Raw genomic sequence first — 23,687 nt, forward strand, 5'->3', positions numbered from 1 at the left:
ATTGAAACATATTCTTCAGTTCGTGTTTTGACTCCTAATTCCCCTTCCTCTTGAATTTCTCCTTCATTTTAGTATTTTATTCTTTCCTTGATAAATCAGAAAACTTTCCCATTGCACTGCACTGAGCACTTATCAAGGGGCTATATAAATAATAATAATGACCATGCACAAGATGCAATTCAGTTAACAGTATAATGACTACAGGGATTAGAACTGCTGTATATTTTATATGGGCATAATATGTCGTTTTCATTCTGTTGCCGTAATGAAAATAACAAATTAACAGAAGCATTATGCAAATTATATATTAAAAATGTCATGTTTATTAGTCTATCTTGGCAAAAGAGAAGCTACAGCAACAGCACTGTTAACTGCTTAATAACCATGTTTTTAGAACAGAAGAAACTCAGTTCAGCATGGTTTGACTTAGCTTTAGGGTCATTTTCAGCAACTTCAGTGGCAATGTTTGCATTCTCAGAGCAAAATGTATGCTTAAATACATTTCTGGAGAACAAGATGTTAGAATCAGTTTCAGTTCAAGGATATTTCTTTATCTCAATAGCCTATCTCTGGAACAAATTCCTCACAAAACATCCTACTCTTTGCTCCTGCAAACTAGTTGTGTACAGCTTTTACCAGGAGTTCCTTTAAGTCTCACTGCTAATGCAGAAAGAGCTACAAATATTTAGCTGAGCATCCCCTTTATTGCGTTTTCTGCAAAAGACAGTTCTTCCCTGCTTTTTTTGATATTAAGGGACATGGGGAATTTCTTTTCTAGCATACTCTGAACTTAATTTTGCTCCTAACCAGGAGGCAGTTTATTGAAAATCCAGCAGTGATTGTTTTCTAACAGCCTTCAGTGATTAATAGTCATAAGAATTTCTTTGTTCTTGTATGAATAACTCGTTATTCACAGGAGAAGAAAAGGATTAACAATAATCAGGAGATTCACACTTTGCTTTTGTTTATTAAATGCCAACTCAGTAGTATGACATAGTCACAAGATTTCCATACTATACTGTATTATTGAAATTCATCAACCTTAATCTAAAGGCAAAAGGAAATTAATTTTCTGTATCAGATTCAGATTAAAAAAAATGATCGTGCTAGGAGCTCTGTATTTTTTGCCAAAGAAACGGTCTCTTCATTTTGGATTTACAATCAAAGAGCTGCGAGATGCTAGGAAACCACATGCCTAGAGTGATTCAAGGGACAGTGTCTTGTCTGTGTCTTGTCCCAAATGGGTCAGATGGACAAGTCAGGATGAGTACCCACATTTCAAGGCTTTCACACCCCTACCTCACTGCCTGATTCACATCACCTTTCTATGCGCTTGGCTGTATAAATGCCCTATCTGCTTGAGTCTCCATTTGGTGTCAGTGTGGACCTACAAGATGTCTGTACGTACCAAAGGAGAGCAGATGCTCTGAGCTCAAAGACTAATTTAAAAAACAATAATAAATATAATTAAAAGAAAGGGGGGAAAGGGAAACAGCCATCAGACAAGTTCAAACACAAGCCAAACTAATCACAAGTTGAAAGAAATATGTTTATTTCACAGTTACTGTATTAAAATAAATATGTGAAGTCATTTTCACAGGAGTTTAAAACCCAATAACAATAAATGTGAAGCTCATAGAAACTTGAGATTTCCATTCTGTGGAAATTATGACATCTTCAGAATAGATTTGTTATACTGAAATGAAACAAAGCCAATTTTTGACAATTCTCACAAAATTTAATTGCCTGAAACATTCCTTAATTGTTCCAGCTCAATCAAGGCATTCCATTTTGCTTTGATGCATTGGAATATTTCTAGCTCATTTCATTACTGAAATTCAACATATATATATATAGAAAAACACTCTTTTTAAAATTAGGATTTGGTTATGCTTCTTAAATTAAAATGTAAAATCAAATGAACATACATTGGTATTCTGAATAGGCAATTGGCATTCTAACTGTACTGTTAATTAGAAGTTAGGCTGGTTATCGCTGGCAATCTGAACATTAAGTGACCATTCGTCCCCAGCTTCCTAACTGGTCATTGTAGAACTGAGCAGCATCTATTTATCAGAAATCTATGCAGCCATTCTATCTTGATAATTAATTCCAGTTCATCTAGCACAGTCAGAAGACCACATTCAGGTCAGGAACCCAAGCCCCATGTAGGGCTCAGGCTGCTCAGAAAACAGTTGCGTGTAACAGAACTCCATTAAAGCCACCAGGTAACAAGAGGAGTCATACAGGACTGGTTAAGACAATTAAAGTCAAGAATAGTAATGTCCAAGGTTTTCTGAAATAAGAATAAGAATCAGAGCTGTTGTATTATTTCTAGGATGTTTGTTTTTTCATGCTTTAATAACATTTTTTCAAAATCATCAGTTTTCAAAAAACTTTGACATTTTACAGCAAAAGATGCATCTAGAAGAACATTCTATAAGTGAATTTTAAAGACTTTTGCTGTCCAAAGGTGGTATTCAGCTCCACAATTCAGCACCTAAATGATACTATCTACACAGTGGTGCCTACTACATATGCACCAGCAGCAAACATCAAAGGAGCCATGTAAGCAATTCAGTTCTTTCTGAAATGGATGTATATGATGAGAGTCAACAACCTAAACATAAGTGCTTATTGCCATCCAAGACACCCCAAGCAGCCAAAGTATCCTCTTTCTCACTGGGAAGCCTCTCCAGATTTGGTCTTTTGGCCGCCCTACCTCTGCTGCCTTCACATCAGTGCTAACGACACAGGATTGAACATTGCAAACCCTTGTCTTCTCCATCAGGAACTGAGGTGGAAAGGATGGGGTACACTACACTCAATATACTTGGCAGGCAACTAGGGCTCACCCTGTCTTCAGTACCTTTCAAAATATACAAACAGAAGAAGTATACATTGAGTTCCCAGTCAAAGCCCCCCAGTCCCTTTTGGACATTAGCTTTGAAACTCCCACCTCGGACACATCTCCAAAGACAATCCTCCTAATGAGTGTTTCTGTAAGCTAGGACCAAGAAATGGGGTAGAAGCTTTACCAAACTCTCTTACCACTTATTGTTAGTCATAAGCTCAAGACAATTTAACAGCATCAGACTACTGGGGAAAAAAAAAAAGAGACAGGGAAGAGAAAAAAAGACATATTTCTGCTCTACCGATACTGACCAGTACTTGGGGAAAATTTTGGGGGAAGGAGTGTGTGCGGAACGGTGGGTGGGATCAGGAACTGACTTTCTTTGCCAGAGAAGAAGAGACAAAGAAGAGAGAGAATATATCACTCTGCACTCTGACTGAGGTGAAAAACATGGTTGGGAATAGAAACAGGGAAATATAGACTTGGCACTGGCAAAAAAATAAACAAACCCAAACCAAACAAAAACCCACACCTCCCAAAAAGCCACCTTTCTAATAGGAGCATAAAGGAAGTCTGGGATAGATAGCACAGGGATGGAACATTCTCCATGCATGTCCAAAAACTGTGCATGCTCTCAAAAAGAGTCCAAACATCCATCATGGAATAATACAGCATACTTGATCCTGCGCATTTTCTGTCTTTTCCAGCTCTGTTTTCTCTGGTTGTCTGGAAGACATAGGAAGGGAAAGGCATGAATAAGTATTCAGAACATGCTAATTTTACAGTGGCTAGTTTTGATTAAGAAGCAAACAGGTAAAGGTCTTCCTTAGAAGGGTTCCCATCCAGGGAACCATGTTTTCCTGGATACCCCAGTTCCCTGAGTGGCTTATTATGTCCCTGGGATTTTTTACAGTGCATACTGGGGGTGATGTGTGAAGAACAAATAATTTCTGCCCACCATTTCTGCTATCAATATCTCCCACAAAGCTTCGTTTGATGCTTCTGATCTCCAGGAAGGGGAGAAGAAAGAAATCCAATCTGATAAGTCTCAGCTTGCCAACTTCATTGTCTGAACCAATGCATTATTCATGCGTTTGTGACAGAGAGCCGTGAGCTTAATGTGCAGAAATGAGCTTGGAGAACTGTCAGGTTATTGCTAGGGACTGGGACACGTTATGCTGTGTCTGTGCTGCTCTTTGTGCTGGTTGCTGCTGCTGTGCTAATACTCCTCTGCAAAATGCAATCCCACCTTGTAAAGACTATTAGTGCTTTTGTTTGCATTGCTTTTTGGTTTGCAGGTCCTGTCATCACGTTTGTGGTATTTACCAGTTGCTATAGGAAAATCTTAATGAACCAAAAAAATGTTAGCCAGTCTCACTCCAAAAACACCTGGTAAAGCAAATATTTCACATTGCCCCTTAAGTTGTTAGAATCAGGAAGACTCAATCGTATTTTATTTTAACTGGCAGTGAAAATAAAGAGATGTATTTGGTACCATGTATAAGACTACCAAGGAATTGTGGATACCACAAGAACAAATCACAGAATCATCATACCATAGACACTGAACAGACTGAAAGACTCATCTCACCTTGGTATTGCCAATGTACAGGAAAAAGAAAGAATGCTTTTAGCAAAACATATTAAAAAAATAACAAAACCCTGCCATTAGGCACCAGAAACATGTAGCAGGATGCACCCTCTTCAAATTGTTGGGGAAGGTTATCATGAGGAGGTCATTCTGCAGCTTTAACCAGCCAAGGCTGGGCAGGGTGTTAGCCATTTAGTCTTTCACCTTTAAAAAAAAAAAAATGCCATTAAAAAGCCAAAATAAGCAGAACAAGGGTTTGTTTTTTTGGTTTTTTTTAATGAAAAAAAAAACCAAAAACAACCAAAACAACCAAAACTTGGCTTCTCCTGAAATTGAACTTTTTAAAAATATTGATGCTTATCAGTGTAATTAAAAAAACCCCAAAGTTTCACACTCTTTTGTTTACCTAAAGCATTTATCCTAAATAGCAGCTATTTGGGGGAATTTACTATTTGACTCAAAGTGAGTTATCAAAACCTCATTTACACCCTCCTGTGCTGTTGCAAAGTATCTGGGAGACATGCTGCTATGCTGAGTGAAGATGATATTCTAGAATGAATTTTCCTTCTGCACTTAGATTCACAGATACATATACTCCTATACAGACACACATCAACAAAACTGGGCAAATTGAGCATTTTAACAGAGCCAGTCATGGTATTTGCATTATAACAATGAGCAAAGAACTCTCCTGTCCTGCATGAAGTTGACTGAGGCTGTTCATTTCAGCTAGGTAGCTATCAAATCAGCAAGTGGTGCAACATTGGCATCACCAAAAGTCTATACAGGCAAAAAATGAAGATGGGGTAAGCAGTGAAAATGAGCTGGCCAGATGGTCTTCATCTCATCCTTAGCATCAGGATGCATGCCATTACCCAGTACCCTGCTTTGTGTGTAGTGCCCAGACAATCTTCAAGCATCTACTACTCTTCCCTCTATCACTGAAACATCAGGTATTTCCAGTCTCTGAATGACCTCTTTTTCCTCTTCAAGAAGTCAGCTGGACACTTAGGAAGGACTTTGTATGAGATGTCCTCCCCATCTCGCAGTCTCCAGGCATACAAGGGTTGAAGTGGACCCCTCAAGGAAAGCCTGAGGTTTGTTCACAGGAGCATATATCTGAAATCACTCTGACCTTGTGATGACCTTATAGACTAGGAAACTGGTTTGAATGGTTTGTGTTTACCACATCCAATTAGCTGGTTGTTCATACGTACTAAATTGAGACTTGGGGAATTTATGAAGACATTATCAAGTATAGCCAGCCTGTGCTTTTCCAATAATGACATAATGTATCAGACCAAACCCACTTGCTTCCCAAAGGCACATGCACAGTATTAATGCTCCAGTCTAGTAAAAAGAATTGCGGGTTTTCCAGTAAATGTACCATAGCAGACTGGAGCATGTAAAACAATTCTGCACTGGTACAACTTGGAGCTTTATGAGCAAGGAGTCAGAAATAAACCTTACTGCTATCTATGCCAGTTGTCTGGCAGTTTTGGAAAAGAGTCATCTGCAATATGAAAGTAATTATAGCAGCAACCTCATGAGCCCACCCATGATTTCACTGCAGTCTGTGTTGACTGAGAAGCTTTAATATTTTCGAGACAGATCTCATGTCCTAAATGAGATTGAAATTTATTAAAGGGCCTCCAAAAGCTACCCTGAGCTCTGTCCAAGCACCATAAATCTGTAACAAAGAATTAACTATGTGGTGAAAATTCATGTTAAAAGCATCTCTTTCCATTGCAGTTTCCGTACTGTCTTTCATCATACCTGCTGTGGTACAAAACAAAAATGATCAGAAGCATATTTATACTACCTTTGCCTATAAAAACATACAACAAAGGTAATATTTCTTCAGCCAGCATAATTCTGACCTACTGCATTGACTTCCACTAAGACAGTTTGAAGACCTTCCCCATAATTTGTAAATCCTGATCCAGAAGATGCTGCCATTGTTTTACAGGATGTTTTCTTCTGCTACATACAGTGCTACTGAAGTCATTAATTCCCTGTGTAGCAAAGCGATGTTTCTAACCTGCAATACTCTGCAATATATTTCTCCATGTTGTAGCTGTAAAGGTTAATAAGTTTGATTGTGCAAATCAGAATATGTTAGGATGATATGTTAAGATTATTTTCCCTTTGTTTAGTTCCAGTGTCCCTAGCACGAGGAGCCATGCAGATCATGCAAAGTTCACAATATGATATAATGATACAAAATGAACCATTTCATGAAAAACAGAAAGAGCTTGATCTCTTTAGTTCAACAAAAAGAAAGTTAAAGGATTTATGATGAGACTGTATAATTTCTGTGAAGGGAAAAGATATTGTACAACAGGGTCTTTCAGTTTAGCAGAACATTGACTGAGAATTTAAAAATGGTTGTACGAGACAGCCAAAGAATCATTTGGTTTCCTGTCTCTTTCTAGTAGTTGCACTAGTGGATGGGTAGGGAAGAATATCTTCCAAAGAGCTAGGAGGTCAATGTTGGCAAGTCTATAGGGCAAGATGGGATCCATCCAAGGGTACTGACTGCTCTGGCAGAGGAGCTCTCCAAGCAACTCTCCATCATTTATCAACAGTCCTGGCTAGTGGGGAGGTCACAGAAGACTGGAGGTTAGACAATGCAACAATCATCTACAAAAATGGCAGGAAGGACGATCTGGGAAACTACAGGCCTGTCAGCCTGAACTTGGTGCCGGAGAAGGTTGTGGAGCAGCTCATCCTGGGTGCCATCACACAACACGCGCAGGACCACTGGGTGATCAGGCCCAGCCAGCATGGGTTTATGAAAGGCAGGTCCTGCTTTCCTAACCTGATCTCCTTCTATGACAAGATGACCTGCCTAGTGGATGATGGTAAGGCTGTGGATGTTGTCTACCTGGACTTTAGTAAAACCTTTGACACCATTTCCTACAGCATTCTCATGGAGGAACTGACTGCTAGCTTGACCAGGTGTGCTCTGTGCTGGGTAAAAGCTGGCTGGATGGCTGAGCCCAACAAGTGGTGGTGAATGAAATTACATCCAGCTAGTGGCCAGTGACAAGTGGTGTTCCCTGGGGTTCAGTATTGGGGCCAATCCTATTTACTATCTTTATCAATTATCTGGATGAGGGGGTTGAGTGCACCCTCAGCAATTTTGCAGATGACACCAAGATGGGTGGGAGTGTTGATCTGCTTGAGGACAGGAAGGCTCTGCAGAGGGATCTGGATGGGATGGATCAATGAGCTGAGTCCAATTGTATGAGGTTCAACAAAGAGAAGTGTCACGTCCTGCCTGTGGGTCACAGCAACCCCACACAATGCTACAGGCTTGGAGAAGAGAGGCTGGAAAGCTGCTTGGTGGGAAAAGACCTGGGGCTGTCGGTTGACAGCAAGCTGAATATGATCCAGCAGTGTGCCCAGGTGGCCAAGAAGGCCAATGGCATCCTGGCTTGTATCCGAAATAGCGTGGCCGGCAGGACCAGGGCAGAGATTGTCCCCGTGTACTTCGCACTGGTGAGGCCGCACCTTGAATCTTGTGTTCAGTTTTGGACCCCTGGCTACAAGAAAGACATTTTGGTGCTGGAGTGTGTCCAGAGACGGGCAATGAGGCTGGTGAAGGGTCTGGAGCACAAATCTTGTGAGGAGTGACTGAGGGATCTGGGGCTGTTTAGCCTGGAGAAGAGGAGGCTCGGGGGGACCTCATTGCTCTCTACAACTACCTGAAAGGAGGTTGTAGTGAGGTGCATGTTGGTCTCTTCTCCTAGGTAAGAAGCAATAGGACAAGAGAAAATGGACTCAAGTTGCACCAGGGGAGGTTTAGATTGGGTATTAGGAAAAAGGGTGGTGAAGCATGGGAACAGGCTGCCCAGGGAAGTGGTGGAATCACCATCCCTGAGGTGTTTAAAAAACACATAGATATGGTGCTTGGAGGCATGTTTAGTGGTGGACTTGGCAGCGCTGGGTTAACAGTTGGACTGAATGATCTTAAAGGTCTTTTCCAACCTAAATTATTCCATTATTTTATTCCAAATTGAGAAGGAAATGAAGTTAAGATTTTTAATTGCAAGGATAGTGAAGCACCAAAACTTACTAAAGTTGCAGTGGGTTCTACTTTACTGGGGCAGGGAGAAAGTGGTTTCCTTAAATTCTAAGGTATTGTTCAAACAATAATGAATTCCAAGAAAACCCCTGGTTTCTCTTCTATGGGAAATCAAATTAAGTAATATCAATTATTTCTTCTGGCTGCATGCTGTGTGAATTCATCACTGATACAGATTCCAGACCGGTCGGGATCTGTTATCCTTTCCATTGCTGTGTCTTCCATCCAACTTACAAGAAGGGTGGGAGGAACAATGCCATGAGATGGACATAGCTGAAAAAAGACAGTTTGTTCTTTCTCCAAAGACGAGCAAATAAAAACAAACTAACAAAACCAGATGGCACGTTACAGCATTATGTCTAGGACTGCAAAATCTGAGAAAACAAATGCAAGTAAGCAGAGAACTCCATGTTCTCAAAACAGGGAGAACCATCTACTCCATCTCCTACCCATACAAGATCACTCTCAATAGCATAGCAGTTAACTTATTCAGAACTGGTATATTTATCTTTTATCATGTGCAGAGATTTCATTCAGCCCAAAAATGAAGATGATTATTTAAAACCACAGCAGTGTGATGCCCATTAATCTGTTCAGTATTTGTCGTAATAACATTAATCTCGATGAGCTAATGTATAGCATTAAGGTGATCACCATCTTTATGTTATTCCTGTTGCAGTTCAGTAAACTCAACCTTTGCTATCAAAGCACATTTGTAAATAAATAATTTCATGCTTATAAGGCTCCCTGAACGCCATGTCACGCATTAAATGGGGTTGTTATTAAGGTGGGTTCCAACAATTCTGGTGATGAAGCTGAGAATCTCCAGACTGCCGCAAGCTGAAAGCAGAAAGAATTTCATGTCACTGTGCATTAGCTAACAGTGGTACATATCAGGTGGCTTTGACAGAGCAAGTCCAGCTTTATTATACCCATGAAACTGAAAGCAAAAACAAGCCCAGTGAGAATTACTGATGTGCTCAGAAGTACAGGAAAGTCATGTTCATATTTAGCATCCCTACATACATCCAGCCTTCAGAGAGCCCTCTTACTTCCCCATCGTCACATCCCCCTAGGAGATAGGGGATTGGCATCCTCATTAGAAACATGAAAGAAGAAGCAGACCTGGGAAGATAAATGACTTTATAGTATGACAGAGTTGCTGAGGTTGGCATGGTCTTCTGAAGATTGTCTAGTCAAACCACTTGGTCAAAGCAGGGCCAACTAGAGGAGGGTGCTCAGGACCACATCCTGACATTGCATTTGAATGTTGTAAGCATGAAGACTCCAAAACCTCTCTGGCTAACAAGCTCCAGCGTTTGACCACTCACCCCGTGAGCAGGGTCTTTCCTTATATTTATAGCAAATTTCCTATATTTCACTTTGTGCCGATTGCCTCTTGTCCTGGTCACTGGACATAACATCTTCTTTACTCCCTCACATTGGTTATTTATACACATTGATAAGGCATTGGCCTTCTTTGTGACAGACACATTGCTGGCTAACCTGTTGTCCACCAAGACCCCCAAGTCTTTCTCTGCAAAGCTGCTTTCCAGCCAGTCAGCCCCCAGCTTATACTGGTGTATGGGGTTATTCCTCCTCCCCACTGGCAGCCCTCCTGCTACCTTTGCTTGCCTTCCTTCACATGGGGATGGACAATTCTTGACCCTGGAGGAGGTGATCCTGGAAAGTCATTCAGCCTGGTACACCCGACATTTACAATCAGTAGGTATGACCACAACAGAAAGGGCAAACAGGCCACTATGCCTGCATGGGTGGGTGACCAGAAGGAAGGCTGAACATGTCCTAAAGCTGTCCATTTGCATCAGCACCACAATACATCTGATGGGATATGTCAACACTTTTATAAACACAGACTGTTTATGTCTGGCCAGCTCAGAGCTCAGCAGAATAAGATAAGCTGTCTTGACGTGTGTCGTGTAGTTTTATGTCAGTCAAAATCACCATCTAAATGCTTTCTCCCATGTTCATACTATGTCAGACTTTGCAAGGTGATGTACCTTCTCTGTTACTCGGAAGACTAAAGGTGGTAGCTAGGATAAGAGTCCACCTCCTTGCTCCTCAGTGTCTGAGCTGCTACATTTATTCCATCTCTAGAACAGCTGGTGAGTCTGGAGAAATATTCTCCAAACCAAGAAAAGCCAGAACAAGTTCATCAGACACTGCTGTTTAACACAGATTTTACTGTCCTTCCAGCTTGAAAATTAGATCAGTAATTTTTATCCAGGACATGTCACCTACCTTTGCTCAAGTCCTAGCATTAAGACTTAAGTTGTATCCCACCAAAAAGTCTGCAGTTCCAGTCTTAGGTCCTAAAATGCAAAATAAGGGGCAGTCTTCCAAATCTCACTGCCACACTGGTCCAGGCATTGGCAGCAAACCCTCCTTTCACTGGCTCAGCACAAAGAACCTACATTGCAAATCCTATAAAGGCAGTTATCCCAAAACCTCACAGATGAGTCTGGTTAAGATGTTCCTTTTGTTGAGTGATAAAGTGAGAATGAAAACCATGGGTTTTTTCTTCATGCTCTCAGGACCTAACATTAACTAAGTTCTGTTCTTAAACCAACTGCTTCCTGCTTGACATTTATCTGTAGCTTTGGCTCTAAAAGTCTATTTACATCGTCTGTTCTGTTCTTCTGAAGGGAATTCACCATCTGTATTTGCCGTTGTTTGATGATTAGCTACTAGTATCACACACAGCTTTTTCAGGTGTTTGCTCTGGATAAAGGTTCACCTGTTTTAGTTGTCTGATTTATTATAGAGCTTCTAATCAATCCAGAGCTTTCTGTTCTAAAGATCCTGGTTTTGCCCAGTGGCATTGGTTTCCAGCCATGATGCTCTTCAGCCATAGGGTGCCACTATTGGGAATGATTGTGCAAAGCACGTTGAGGTCTACTGCACTGGCAAAAGCCAAGGCCCAGATCACAACTCCGTGTTTGCAAAAGATACAGTTCATTATTCTTGCCTTATATTTGTTAACTGCTCTTGGCACTACAAAACCAGCAAAAAATACATATGGAAAAAAAACACCAAAACCCCAAACATGGGAGATTTCCATGCTGGGGAAGCAATATACCAAAACCATATTTTACTGTTACACTCATGTGACTGGTTTTAGTATCTCTGCAGAAGAAGAGGGAAACAAGACATTCTTGATGAAAGAGTAAGGCTCTGCTCAAGAGCTATGCCTTGGAAAATTAAAAAAAAAGCACACCAAAGTAATACTGACCTTGATTTTTTTTTCCTTTTCTGGCACAATACTCCTGTTTTTAAAGATATTCCCTCTGGGTGAGGCTATTAATATCTGATCTTTTTCCACAGAAGGTACAGAAAATTATGGCCAAGTTCTCCCTTCAAATAGCGAGCAATCTGTATTGGTGGCATCGGAAAAGATTTCAGAGAAGTAAAAAAAACCACCTTCATTCAATGTACAAAAAACAGTTCAGTAAGGTCATAACAAGAGCTTCAATGCTTGTTAACACATTTTGCAAGTTCTGCCCATACTGCTCACGGCCCAAAGATCAGGGGTACCTTGTCAGCTAAGCGCATGTGCAGCAAGCCTCTCAAACCCCAACTCTCAAAACCAAGTGCAGACTTAGACTGGGCTCCAGAGGTTTTTTGCAGAGGAATCCCCAGGGCATTCAATATAACTGCATGGTTATAGATTCCTTTACACACAGCAAGCCAGACAACATGGATACTTTCATCCAACACAGAGAAAAAAACACCTTGGCCATGGAAATTGGTATGTGGGTATATCAACCTTCATCACCCATCTCTATGTATAAGCCTGGCAGTGTTAGCTGTGCAACAGTACTACAAATTGCACTTCTTACTAAGGGCAGAAATAAGGGCAGAGGTGAGTCACGTAAGGTATGTGTGCTTTGTTAGGCATGTTGCAATGGACTTAGTGACAAGAGCTATCTTCACCCAGCTGGGGTGGTAGAGTAGGCTGAGTTCTCCTCCACATCAGTGGCCTGGACTATCGGGATTTTTTCCCTATGCAGTTACTGCTGCTTCTCTCCTCCTATTAATTGCTTCTCCTCCTTTCCAGGGTCATAAAACTAGCTCAGTAATAGACTTGCCATTTGTGTACTTATTACTTAGGTGACTAGAAAGACAGTGTATTGCTGCTTAGACAGCAACAGACACTTGTGTGTCAACACCCAGCAATCCAAAGACCACAGCTCCCTTTAAACATAACTACCACCTTTATGAATCATTATTTTGCATTTGCTAGTTGATTCCTCTCTTGTCGATGTGCTACATTCACCATGCAGATATCACGTGTTTATCTGTTATACCTGGAGCTGTAGCAGTCTGCAAACTGCCTCTGCACTAAGTTAGTAAAGTAGAAGCATCCTGGATGTGCTAGGTATGACCTCAGGGAAACACCGCCTGTGTCCTCACTCTCACCATTGCACTCCAGCACAAGCCCTTTATGATTAACTTGTACAACTTTGCTTTTCTTATTTGCAGTTTTGCCATGGGGTGCAATCCGATTGCCTAAACATAAGCAGCTAGTGCCATGTGAGATGCTTTGGTGTGCAAGACATTTCCACAGGACTGACAGAAAACTTGCTTGCTGATGACGCAAACCCTTCTGCAGAAGCACTGGAGGTTAAGAGACATACTCAAAAGCATCTCAAATGGCATGAGACAGCTGTGTATGGAGCCTGTAATAATAATTTATTGTTAACCAGGCACGGTCTTAACAGAGAAATGGGACCCTACCAACCATATGTATGCATTAATAGAGAAAATACTGCTTTTGATTTTTCCTTGGTTTTGTTCCCACATACACTTCACCAGGTTTGCATGCTTCCTTACAAACTGAAAGGACATGACTCAAAATAATCAGAGGCATCAGGAACTCCCACCTTGACATCAAAAGACCTACAGCGTGTTTGAACACAGCTTGTCAAAACTGTCACTGTTATAATGCTTCTCTTCGCAGCAGAAAATCATAGCACAGCAAAACTGAATTAAAATAATAAAATAAAAATATAAGTAAGCACATAAATGAAATTAAAAAAATAAGGAAATTGCATGAGTTTTACATCACCCAATATATTCTTTTTAGTATCCATATCTTGTCTGCCTAGGAAAGAACATAAGTCACCCTCATGGTTTATAATTCTCTAAAAGAAGTTATTAATCTGTTTAAACTGCTCCAGACTATAATTATTACCCTTTACTGTGAAACTAAAGCCTGAGAATTTTTGATCTTTGGTATTATTTACTGAAGCTGTCCCTGACTCAATAGTAATCTCATAAGAAAAACTGTAATCAATATCTTATTATGGATTTTTTTTGAGGCAAATTGGCTTTTATTCCACAGAAACCTATATATTTTCTTGTTTTAGTGAGCCTTTTCTCTCTGGCTATCTACTCCCTGTTCATTTAATTTCAAATCAAAAACCAGATCCAATGATTTATTTTTAAAGGAAGCAAAATAAATAGAATTTTTAGATTAAAAGGAGCATCTATACAGTGGAAGCAACGGGGACCCAAGAGACCTAAATGTCCCTCCTGACTGTGACCTGAGCAATCTGTGACTGAAGGTAGCTTTTGTTTCAAGCCGTAGTCACCTCTTCTTTTGCAGTGATGGTTATTCTGTGCCTTTTACTAAAATAAAATTGTTAAGTTTTGTTGCAGCTCAAATATCATTCAGAAAAGTGTCAGACACAAGAAATGAACTGTGGAGCAATACTGAACTTCTGTTCAGGTTGATTCCTGTAAACTACATTGCAGACAGGGACAGCTCTTAGTTCCTGTCCTTAAATCAGGCAAATCCAAATTTCAGAGCAGACCTCTTCCTATCAACCTGGCTTTCCTGAGGCATTATCTTCAATTATTTAAAAAAAAATTAAAAAAAAATTAAAAAATATCATTTTTTCTTCCATATTCAGTTTAAGCTGGACAAAAAGAACTGTAATGTGCAACTAAAATGAATGATCACCATTTAGGATTGAACCTGTAGCAAAGGAAAAGTCATTAAGGTGTTATTATTATAACTGAAGGGCAGTAAGATTACAGTAAGGATTAAGGATACTTAAGGATACTTTAAAACCCTTGAAGAAGTCTTTATCACAACCTTCATTAAATAAAAAAATATGTGCAGCTAGAAAGAGTCCACAAATTATGTTCAGACTATTACATAATGTGTTAAAATAATAGAAATTAAATTGGGAAACTTCCAGCAACAATACAAGGCTGAATTGAAGTGTGATGGATGGGTTCTGAGATATGAAACCTATTGGAATAAAAGAAGTAAAAGAAAGAAATGACAACAAGAAACTGTTTAGAGACACGAATATGCCTAATGGGAAAAGGAAATGGGAAAAACAGTAGACTGAAACTGCAGAGCAGGAGGCACCTTTACTGTCATGTTGATGTTCTCTCAGTTTGGTGCTCAAGTTCACATGGTCTGTAAGTCACTCTGTGCTCCAGGTCTTCTCTGAGGTACATGTGTTTGGCCAGGGAAATCAAAAGCAAAGAAGTCAATGTTTATTTTGTGTACCCCATATCTTTGTTTATGGACAAGACTGAGCTACACCTGGCTTCCACACTGGCTTGCACCAGACACCTGTTTCTAACTCACAGCGCTCTTGAGCACTAATGAAGATAAATTCACCATGGCATAGCCCTCACAAGTCTTAAGGCACAAGCCTATTTTGATCTTGCATCAAAATTACCTTCCTCTGCAGATGTTTTTCCAAGATTTCCCATGCCACTAACTGGGCAGACTGATAAATTCAACACCCCGCTTTCATTTCTTATTCTGCTGCCTAGGTGAAACAGTCAGAGGCAAAGCCCTTCCCTGCTATACCCTCCACAAACTCACTATTCAATCAGTTGTTGCTGTAAGGGGTTTACAAACTGCATGAGGCTTTTACAAATCTTTTCTTTTTCACAGGGGTAGATGATATTTATGGTGTGTTTAGCAGCTGTGGGGGAAAAAAGACTGAAAAATGATGATACCCTTCCCACCCTGCAGTGTCCGAGACATTTTCAGTGTCTGCAAATGCTCAGCACTTCAGAGGAAGGCACTCTAAAGGGATCTCAGTGCAGCAGCCAACATTTGCTTAACGTTCTGTTAATATTTAAACAACAAATCTGTCAACAGATTAATTGGCACTGTCACTTTCCAGCAGTTTTATGGGTACTTCAAACCACTAGCAGTCTATTCCTAAAAGGAAGCATGTAGGCTTTAAATATGTATGCATACAAGATAATAGGAATATTAAGCATCCTGAAGAAAAGCCATAATTGCTATCATGCTGTTCTTGTGCTGAATTCCCAATGTTTCCTGCTTTCTCTAGAGAGGTGTTGACAAAAAGAGGCCATAAAAATTATTTAGAAATTACTTGGGCATTTCTTCCCATAGCAGACATGCCATTGATACCAAGGACCAAGCATGAACTGAAATGAGCAAGACAGGAGAACAGACACTAGATAATGTAAGAAGCAATTTTTTACATCCTGCCCTCTTCTGCTGCTGAAACGCAGATGCTGAGTTGCATCAAATTATAAGCAACTAATTGTAGTACTCTACCCTACTCTACCTACCATCACTTGAAGAGGGGTTCATTTCAACTTTCAACTTACCATCCCATAGTTAGGCATGCATTACAATCAGTTGATCAGGCTCATTCAGGAGCCAGTGGTGACACAAAAGCAATTCTTGGATCCCTGTTTTAGGATGCAGTGGATCGTCCTCTGAAGACTCTCCTGCCTTTTTCCTCTCACTATTGAGGGAACCTAGACAGTTAGATTTGAACTGATGATTAAAAGCTGAAGTCAGGTGGGAGGAATCTTATCTCTGGTATATGGCACCACACAAACTCCACTTAAATACTCAGTGGCTTTCCCACCTCCACTTTAACAGGCCCATCACAGTTAATTATGGAAAGAATCCAGTGCAGTGGGCATGTGTGGTCTTGCTCAGACATGTAATCAGTGCCAATAGATCTGGGAAAATTTTGTGAGAGTGATAGAGAGTACCAGTGTGTAATCCCCTTGCTCCGCTCCATTAGCCAAGCATGTGCCTTGGTCAAGAGCAGCGATGCAGCCTTATTTGCTGTGCAGAGAGATAAGATCCACAAACAAGTGGGAAAGAGAGGGAAATGGATAAAGAAAAAGAAACTGCAGCCCCTAATGGACCTTCACAAACTATTTACTTTGTTCTCATTCCCTGGTGAATTCATTAGCTTGCACATTAGCACCATTCTTTGGTCAAATGCTCCACAGTGAAACAAACTGCAGCAATTTACTCTAGAACTCAAAATACTGGGGGGTTTGCACCTTTTGACTATACAATACATGAAGGAAGTTGCACTTCCAAAGAGACATAGTTGCCTTCCCTGCCTCTGGATTTTTTTAAGAAGCAACTCCTACAAATCTATGCATGTGTGTGTGCATCTGAAGGTGCATGGCAAGAGACATAACAATTACATGGTGTCACCACTAGAAAGAGCTTAGGGACAAAATAAAACTAAGACCCTCAAAATTTTCTACCAACCTTCCAAGCTTTTCTGCTGGAGCCTTTCTTATTGGCACTGCAAATTAGATGGGGTTAATCAAGCCCTCTTGTGCTTCATCACATTTCCTTCCTCAGCCAGAGGGCGAGTAAATGAGGCATAGTTACATTTTATGTATATAAAGATTCATAGCTCTTCATTTTACTTTTAATTTTAAGCAATCAAGTAATATTTGTGTTAATTCAGCAGCTGTTCAGTGTCTCTTTGGTGAGGCAGGTATCTACCCATTTGGGAGCCAAGACCATATTTCTGCAACATATAAACAAAAAGGAATTTGATACTTACCATTGAGAAAACTTTTTAAAGTTTACCTAGTTACCCTACCAAGCCATCGCTCCCTATTTAATGAGTGTTTTCTGGCTGCATCTTATGTCTATCCTTCACTGAGGATTTCTGTAATTAACATTTAATTTAAAACTCAACACGATTATTTGGCTTTACACCTGGTGCCTTAACAGAAAACAGAATTTTAAAAAGCCAGATTTTGAGATATTTGCTGCTTCCTTTTTATTTCCCTTGTTGGGCTGTTACTGAACACACTCCTTTCTCCTGTAGTACAATGTTCCAAATGCTAGTAGCTTTCATCAAGTGTTTGAACTTCAGAAATGAGCAATATCTGAACTTCCAAAAGTCTTTGATCTTCTAGGAGCTCATTAAAGTTCCTCCTGAATACAGCACTCTCTGCAATCACTTTGTCAATTAATCCATGCTAATGTCACTTTTTAGTAAATGTGTGTACTGTCATGACCACTAGAGTTGGTTGTTTAGAATAAGAGGCTATTACTGGTTTAACAAAGGAGCTACTTAGAGCTTTGGGAGGTAACTGCTATATGGCTGCAAATAGACTGGCTCTGCATCATGTGTAAATTATTTAGGGACAAAAGAGACAAATTACCTGCTAGACTTCCACTTGGCTAGAAAGCTGGCATCATTCTCCCTTTGCCAAAGAGTCTTTCCAATGGAAAAGAGGACTATTACTTGAGGATGATTTTTTTTTTTTTTTTTTTTTTGGGGGGGTGACCATCCAAAATATGTTTTCATTACAATTTTTCTTCTCCCTGCATAAGGAATGAGAACATCATTGATTTGAGGATTTGTGTCTTCAAAGGAAAGATAGCAGTATTGTTGAAGAGATATAAATGCCAAGGATAAACCAGGCATGGTTATAATTAAGATCTCCTGTATGTCCATTCTCATTTCTTTCTGATCAGTGTTACAGTTTCAAGTATCAGCAGAACTTAGCCTCAAATTTACAGCTTCAAGGCTCAAATAGACGCAGCTTCTCCTAAATTGTATCAGAGCTTAAAATACAATTATAAATCATGTATTTAATTATATTGCAATTTCTTTGTATACACAGAATATTTGTTTGCATAATCAATAGGAAAGATAAAGTATCAGTGTGAACTTCAAAATCTCAAACATAACAGTTAATTTGCTCAATACCAGCAGCAAAGCCAAAACAGCATTCCTCAAATGTCAGCTACAGCAATGAACTTCTGGACAACCGTTTTACCCTCAGAATACATTTCACCCACATTTGGCAAGTTTCAGTCAAGAAGAAATGCACTGCTTGCAGAATTTATGAAGAAGAATGGGGTGAAACCATGCCCTTAGCTCTAAACACAGAGTGAGACCCTGTTGTTTGCTGTGCTCTGCAAGCACAGGACACAAAGACAATCTTTTCCCTGGTGATCATACAGCTTTCCCTGAGAGGCTGTGGAGTCTCCATCCATGGAGATACTTCAAACCCAACTGAGCACAGTCCTTTTCAATCTGCTCTTCCTGGACCTGCTTGAGTAGGAGGTTGTACCAGATTATCTCCAGAGGTTCATTCCTACCTCATCCATTCTGTGATTCTGTGATGTTAGGAATAGCTACCCCAATCCAACACTGAAAACAACTCTCGGTTTAAAATAATTTAATGGGTTATATTTGTAAAACCAAATTGCTGATTATTTCACCATAGCAGATCTGATAGGCATGCTTCACCCACTTTGTTGAAGGACTAGATGTGTTCCGTTAAACCACACTCTTGGAGTTGATGTGTTCATGAGTAGTTGTACAGCTATTGTACAATAAAAGCATAGCCATATGCCTGGTATTTACAGTTTCGGTGACAAACAGCAATTGATTAAAATTTAGCCAATTAGATATCTTCAGTGCCCATATCCGAGGAGAACATCTATGAGAGAGTATGAAGTGTGTGTCTTGTGCTCTAAATGCACCCGTCTTGCACTGACATGCAAGTTAAAGAACAGGAATCAGTTCTAAGAAAGTAAGACCAAGAAAGCAATCTTAAATACCCTTAAGAAGATTTTTAGGGAAGATGAAATATATGCATGGAGAGGTTTTTTAGGTTTGGGCGTTAATTTTAAAGAGATCTTCAAAGGTAAATTTAGCAGAAATGGAAGGCAATTTGCAGAATATTGCTTTACCAGGACAAGCAGTTATTCTAGTACAAACAGGTAGGATGAAGAGAGACAAAGAAATAAAAGTTAAATAACAAAAGAATTAACCTTAATTTACCCTAATTAACCTAGAGATAAATTGGTCTCTGCCACTATATTCTGCCATCACATTGTGGGGGTTTTAAGTTATTTTTATTGGCCAATCCGTCTTCCCTTCGACTTTCTTTCTTAAGTCCTCATTACTATTCCACAGCTCAATAGCTTTTTTTTTTTTTGACTGGACACGTTAAATGGTGGAAAAATAAAATGGATCAATACAGTGACTCAATTAATTCCTCATCTTAAATTCTAATAAAATCAATTTGGAGAAGTGGTGCATCGTTAAGCTTACATCATAATGCAGTAATTAGAAACAGCTTTCATCTTGCCAATTCCTTTGAAGATTTTAATGGCAATCAATTAAACATGCCTTGCTTCTGTGTTAAAGACTTTCAAAATGGAAATTGGATGAGAAGTTAAAGATAAGGTGGCTGATTACACAATCTTTCCACCCATCCTCGTTTCAAATATTTCCAAAAAAATATTTAAATTCACCATTATAAAGTTAGCATGAGCTATGTCCCCTTCCCTTAGTAACCAACAGGAAGTTTTCAGTTAATACATAATATTTTAATAGACAGAGTGGTGCAGCACTTTGTGATATGCATATTTACAGAGTTGAAATTCTGGTGTAGCTCACTGTGATCAAATCTTTTTTTAGGTTTATATCTAGCCACTTTTAGGAGTTTAGCTACTTTTATATTAAAAGTATGCAATGTAAGATTCACTGTCTACAATTTAATATAAAATGTCTCTGTAAATCTTAGAGAAAAGTGGATATTTTGTTATATGCTGTTTCATTAATAGGAATAATTGCAGCTTAGTAATGATCCCCCTATACTAGGTGCTACACAAAAAAAATTGGAAAAAGCACCAGGTTCAAGTTATCTACACTCTAGGAAGAAACCACCAGGTACCTCCATTAATTCCTCTCCTGCTGGGAGTTTATGCCCAGAAGGAATTTGCATTCAAAAAGAAAACATGCCCCCCTAGTCAATGGCTGAACATCCAATTAACTACACCAGCCCTACCCTGCAACTCTTTGAAAGCAGAGAAATCCAACATCCTTGATTGAGTTTCACCTTATTAAACTGCAGCAGCATCTTTCTGACGCTGGGATGTCAGCACTGCACACACTGTTCCTGATGTCCCAGCAGGCCCACATGGACCCATGGACGGTGCATCTACACACCATCCTCCCTGAACCAGCACTTGTTTGGGTTTTTTTTTAAGGTTTGCTAAGTTGCTCATATCTTGTATATTAACACTTAAACAACAAATCATCATAAGCAGATCAGAGATACTGCCATTAAGGTAATCGTAGCATAATATATGTTCTAGATTAATTCCACAACCTGAATACCATTTATTCTCCAGGTCTCTGCATTGTCTCTTCTTGTTATTTCTATTCATTTTTTTTTAACTATATGTCCTTTCTACAGTCAAAGAAAAGAGTAACATTTAAGTAAAAAAAAACTCTTTCAAGAATTGAACAACTTGTTCTTTGGTCCATGTCATGGAAATTTTATAGATAAAACTATTTCTGGATGTGTCAGTAAAAGTGACCTCATTGTGCCTACATTTGCAGTCAGTCTGAATATTGATGAAAATCTGAAATGTTATAATTAGAGTTCATTGTTATAATTAGAGTTCATAACTTTTTGTTTCATTAGAAGTTAGACTTTTGTTGAAAATGTAAAATCAGCTTTAAAAATTTTAAATTCTTTCTTGAACATCTTATGAAATACCAGTATGTGAAAACAATTATATGTTTAAGTTTTCATGAACTTTCTTACATTTTGAACAGAAATTGAAGAAAAAGTTATAAAACTGTTTTAAGAAAGAGGGATGTAATGCAGTGATAACAGGAGGGAAAAAAAAAAAGAAAAAAACAAAAAAAAAGAAAAAACAGAGGAACAAAAGCCAAAGAAAAAGAACAAAACCAAAAATGAAAACCAGGAAAATTTTAATTTTCAAAAAATAACACCTTCAGAGAAAGAAGGTTAAAAATTGTTGATTTACAGCATTTCCAAATCAAATTACCTTCTTCAGTCAAAAACTTGTGCGGTTTGGATTCATCTCATCAAAAGGACCAAATTGTCTATATCTGAATTAGCTATGAAGGTGTTTTTTAGAGTCAATGGAAAAAAAATAGTCCATCATGGGGTATAATCCAAATGTTATAAATCAGTTCAGATGGATACTGCCTGTTCCTCTGCAGTGCCTGTAAGGTGTGTTTGGTTCTTCTGACACTGATAGAAACAGAGGTATCATCTAAGGTAGGTGAAATTAATCCCGACTCTGGGTCTTCAACCCTATTAATGCTGCAGGAAAACTTGTTCAAAGTCAAGAGAAGTGCAGGGTCAAACACCCAAGAACCCATAGACTTCAGCAGAACTGAGGCAAGATATCCATAACAGGAGCAGGTGGAAGCCATGACTGAGGATGAGCTGGTGGATTTGAGGTGGGTTTGTGAAAACCAATGCAGAGGTTTTCATGGCTGCACTGTAGTACAGCTGGAACTACCCTCAGCTCATTTTTCAAAAACTGTTATTGGCATTAACTTAACCTGTATTTCATTTGCATTTTATCAATACCCCTAGTTTTCCTACCAAAAGATCAAAAGATGGAAAAATCTCCTGTTATATTGCTTAAGCAGTGGTCTTTGCACTCAGGAGAATATTGTCCTTTTACTGTACAAAATTACTCCGGACATCTGCAAGTTTAAAGGAAAGCATGTTGCACAAGGGTGATGCAGATATCTGCCTAATTCCACATGAGTGTCAATGCCTGGACTTGCCTTTGAACAAGTTTTTGTGTGACATCGATAAGGAGACATGGCACTCATCAGGAATGCAATGAAATGCAAATCAGAGGTGACTCTTCTGGAAACCAACTAGAAGAAGCCCAAGTAACCACTGATGGAAGACAGGGGAATACCCACTGATGGAAGAGATCAATGTCATCAGAATTGAGCCATTTGCAAAACAGAAAATGTGGGACATCCTACATGACTCCCAGACATTCACAGAAAGCCTTAGCAGCTGCATCCTCTAGGCCACTGTCTATACTACAGCTATGTTAAAATAAGATACAGTGATACCAGTATATATAGCCTATAGTCTATTACAATTATATATTATTTATATATATATATAAATATAAATTATAGTCTATTACAACAGAGGTGTAAGAGAAATCCTACATACCTCTAGAGAGAAACAACACTGCTTTAAAAATTATCACGATCACCCCCATGGCAAGTCCATTGCTGAGTTTGTATTTTAAAGACAGAGGATAGATGTTTGTTTACTCAGAAACTTGTGGGGAAAAAAATTAGACCAGGTTAGCAACAGAACTTGGTTCAATTAACCCTGGAACATGATCTGCACTCAGAGGGACAGCAATCACAGGGTGTATTTGTCAACCGTGAAGGCCTAGAGAAACTATTTGTTTACAGGAGTCAGATCAGAGTTCAGGTCTGGATGTACAGACCCCAACCTCACAAACAGCTCTCTGGTTGAGTAATAAATCCAATTTAAACTTGTTCAGAGCACTGAGCTGGGTGTAAATTCCCTCTTGAAACAACATTGTATGTCCTTTCTTAAGAGCCCTTTCCACAGCTCTGCTCTGCTCAAGCTTTTTTTGGCACAGCACAATACCTCAGCCATGTGGAAAGAGTTGAGATAGCCCAGCTTTCTCCCATCCTCCAGCATGATGAAGTTGTTTAAGAAATGACACCAACCGACTGTTTTCTCATTCCTGTGCACAGTGACTTCTCCCTGCTCAGCAGAAATATCCCTCTGAGATGCTGGGGATCAACACAGATCGGATTTGTAGTTGCTTTCCAGCACTGACATCAAGGCTTGGCATCAAGTGCAAAGCATATTAACATGCTAATGGATTATGTCTGTCAGTCCTGCTACATTTGCAATGATTTCAAAGAGGCTCAGGGAGACCAAAAGACATAGCAGAGAGGCAGCTTTTCTCATGCCAGCCACTTCACTTATGAGGTCCATTGCATTTTGTTGAATACTGTGGTTGCCCACATCCCTCTTCCAGAAGTAGCTCATGA

General features: G+C 39.4%; 1 long non-coding RNA gene across 1 annotated transcript; it reads right to left on the reverse strand.

Annotated features, from left to right (window-relative positions):
* Positions 1-3,120: 3,120 nt before the first annotated feature.
* Positions 3,121-22,957, reverse strand: LOC129735748 (uncharacterized). Its single transcript, XR_008731592.1, has 3 exons — positions 22,822-22,957; positions 17,998-18,160; positions 3,121-3,580 (listed from the first exon to the last, which is right to left on the reverse strand). It is a non-coding gene; the product is annotated as an uncharacterized LOC129735748 (long non-coding RNA).
* Between the last annotated feature and the right edge of the window lie 730 nt (positions 22,958-23,687).

Source organism: Falco cherrug, chromosome 3 (genome assembly GCF_023634085.1).
Source record: "Falco cherrug isolate bFalChe1 chromosome 3, bFalChe1.pri, whole genome shotgun sequence".
Lineage (NCBI taxonomy): Eukaryota > Metazoa > Chordata > Aves > Falconiformes > Falconidae > Falco > Falco cherrug.